Source organism: Pygoscelis adeliae, unplaced genomic scaffold, assembly GCF_000699105.1.
Source record: "Pygoscelis adeliae isolate BGI_AS28 unplaced genomic scaffold, ASM69910v1 Scaffold8, whole genome shotgun sequence".
NCBI classification, from domain to species: domain Eukaryota; kingdom Metazoa; phylum Chordata; class Aves; order Sphenisciformes; family Spheniscidae; genus Pygoscelis; species Pygoscelis adeliae.
The window spans coordinates 157,444-161,216 of NW_008825260.1; positions in this window are offsets into that span (position 1 = coordinate 157,444).

Sequence of the window (3,773 nt, forward strand, 5' to 3'; positions counted from 1 at the left end):
CTTGGTACTTCAAAGAAAGAACTGGTAAGTGACCACAAAACCTCATTCTTCGTGAATTTCTGTTAATGATGCTACACAGGAAAAATATATCAGTAATGAGGGCAGACAGCCATTCAGCTACTTCCTACTGTAGAGGAAGAATAAAAACTAAATCTGAGCTATGTCTCACATTGAATAACCGACTTGCTGGATTATAGGGCAAAGAACCAGCATTCAGCTGCCACGCTGCAATACTAGCTTATGATTAGACAGGCAACATAGTGCTGAGGTATCTTGATGTTCTTTTTCCATCAAAAATGCTAGCAAGTTTGGGATCTGGTCATTCGCCTTGCTTTAAAAAAAGCTCCCTCACAAAGATGCAGCAACTAGCATTGCTGCAAATGTTTGCCAGGGAGCAAGCTAGGGGTAACAGAGACTTAGCCGTGCTCAGTGGGGCAGGTTTGAGGTCACACTCAGACCCTAGTACGTCCTATCCTTTCAATCTCAACAACACTGCAGAAATACACTATGACAATTAGAAGCACCTTGTACTAATTGGAAGCAATCGCATACCTTTTCATGGGGTTGGACTGAAATCTGATACAGTAATTGTTCACTGAGTATAAACTTGAATATTTCAAATAATTTGGAAGGCAATTATTATTGCATAAAGCATTTGTGCGATAATAATAATTGTGTACGGTCTCATGAAGGGTTCAATCATTCAAAGTGCTAAATAGTCTGTGTCCATCAAACAAAATATTTAAGGACAGGTTTAGCTTTACACAAATAAGTAGGTCAATTGACCTCACTAAGGCCACTTATCTACTTAAATGTCAACATGTATCTAAGTGCTTTCCTGGATTAGGGCCAGAACATTTTGTCTTTTATAAGACAAGGCCCTAAGAGGAACTGTTGCAAATGGCTGTAGTCTGCAGAGTCCCAGAAAGGTGAAGCAAAATAAAAAAGGACAGTATCAAATTTTAACATAGTTGGTCATTTATTTGAGGAATGTGGTTTACCATTAATGATTGGCATTACTGCAGAGAAGACTATCACTATATAAAGGCAGCAATACTAGGGAATGGAAAGGAAACATCATTAGGTATTTGAAACATGGAATAGGCCTGGGAAGCAGAGGGGCTTTGACTGAGATCATGATTATCTTGTTAGCGACTCAGAGTTATGGGGTTCTTTGGCACTCATTTTGCAGTGGGGGACTATTTTGTGCATTACTGCTTCTGGAATCCCAACTCCATTGCTGGGACGGGTCATATAAAAATGAATGTAGCTTCAAAATTGGCTTTCCTGAAGGATGCAGTACACCCTTTCCCTCCTGATCCTTAGCTCTCTGAAGGGTCCCAAGTCCATGAATTGCAGTCCACGAAGGTTCAGTGTAACTGATTGCTCTTGGCCACAACAAAAAATGGAAAAATCTAAATACAAGCGATCCTCCCTATATATTGATCAAAGTGAATATAACGTGAGCCCAAGCATGTCACTATGAATCAAATAGAATTCCCTTCAGGGTAGCTAATGTAGCTGTGGTCTTGCAGGTCATACGCTCAGTTGGTGTAGCCAGCCTAACTTCATGCTCATGTATGTAGATAGAGAGTCTTTAATGTATGTGTTGAATTTCTCAACTGCTGTCTTTTTACAGGAAAAAAAAATCCTGTATGTAATTCTTTTTAGTTGACAACATGATAAAGAATACCCTGAGAGCCCTAGGTTACAGAACAAAATACAGATATTCAGGTAATTTCTGTATGTTTTAATTAAGTCATAGCTCGCAAGATGTAAAATATGCAATGTCAAGCTGCTGCCCAGCAATTTTGCTTCTCTAGGAACAAATGTCCTCCTGTTTGTATTATACCAACTTTTTGCCAGTCTGACAGCCAAGGAACCCATATATCAACTTATCTGGCACTACTCCTTTAGGGTAAGGTAGGGCAGAAGGGAGGCTATAGCTAACTATAGTCTGCATTTGAAAGAAAAGCAGCTCTGTATGTAGAATAGTATGTTTTAATACTCGGTGGATTTGTAATGTTCAAACTGTTGTATTAAAGTGTAACATCAGGATGGAAGCTTTGCTTTGCCTGGCAGATCTGTCAGAGAAATTTGTGCTAGTGAACTGAAAGGTCAGTCTTAACTACAAAGAAAAGAAATAATTACCATGCAGTTTGTATATCTTACATTACTCCTGCTTAAATTTAAAAATATACCAGACAATTTCAGGAAAACTAGTTCACATATAATGAAACCATCTTAATGCCTTAGGGTAAATATTTTTTTGCTGAATTCATTTTGGATTCCCACTGGATTTGGAAGTCATTCACATATTAAAATCTTAAGTTGATTCCAAAACCCAGAAATTCAAATAAAGTACCCTTTTATGGAACCTACTGGTTTTCTGGCCAATTTTGCTCTTTTCCTTGGGCAACTCATGTTTACATTTACAACCAATATTTGTGAAGTGTTTCCCGTGCTTGGTACTGGGGAACAGTGCTGTATATTGTTCTTTAGCTTTATTTGGTCCTTTCACATAGTTCGTCTTGCTGGAAACATCTATTTCATCTCCTTCATGTAACTTCACCTTTTTTTTTTCCAGAGCACAGTTTTGTGTTTTAGTGGGAAAAACAAAGGATACTCACCACAGAATGTGGAAACAAAGAAAATGGTTGTGAACATGTGTGTGCGTGTGCATAATCATCATCCAGAGACCATGCTGATAAACAATATGAAACAGCATTATTAATAATTCAACAAGCTAGATAGGAAAAAAAAAAAGCTAGAGAAACTGGTTTTTTTCAGCTGAACAATATTTAAACATTTTAAGTGGTACCTCCTCAGCCAGAGGTAATGACTGAAATCAGCAGAATTGAAAGTTCTGAGATAATTGGTCAGAAAAAGAATTGAACTTAGTTCTAAAGAGTTGGTATAAACACACCTGCATTTCTAAATGCCCAGGGAGCCTTTGTGAGGCTTTAAAAGTTACAAAGTTAAGTAAATCAGTCCCTGAATTTCATTGCCTATCTTATGTTAAAATGCTGCACTTAATGAAGATTAATCAAGATAATTTTCCTTTCATTGACACCATCACCCTTTGCACCTGTACAGAATCATTTATTTAAAATGGCTGGTATTATTATACTGCCTCTTACTTGAGACTTCAAATAAGATTAAAGTGTATGAAGTGCCTTAAAATAATTAAAACAAATGAAAATACAGAGATGCAGACTGGTAGAAATCAGTGAAGCCTATTGATGTACACTGGCAGCAGATCCTTTGGGCACACGCAGTGCTTCAGTTCTTCACTGCTCTTTGTCCTAAATTCCTTCTAGCCACACACATATGCAGCAGAAGACCTTTTTCCAGGGAAGGAAGATGATCAAGTGCTTAGAAATGGGGTCAGGGATTTTGGAGGTTCCGGATCCATGTTCAACTGTTAGACATTTCCTAAATTACCCAGAGAATGTCTATGCGGTCTTCATGTCATGTGCAGATGCAAGATCACACCATTTGCGTTCCAAGCTGGATGGCTATGTGCCAGCTCTGAACTGGATGATGCCATATATTTATACATTGTCAGCGGCAGAGAGCCTTGATCTTGACTGGGGCTTTAGTCTTTTCTGTAATGCAGATACAAATAACATTAATTAAAAAATGATTAAAATCAGTAATCTGATCTTATTCTTCATAGATATGCAAATTCATGTTCTGTTTCTTGCTTAGGAAGAACTTCGGAACTTAGGGGGCGAAAAAAAGGAATTTTAAATGGAGCAAAACCAGAACAT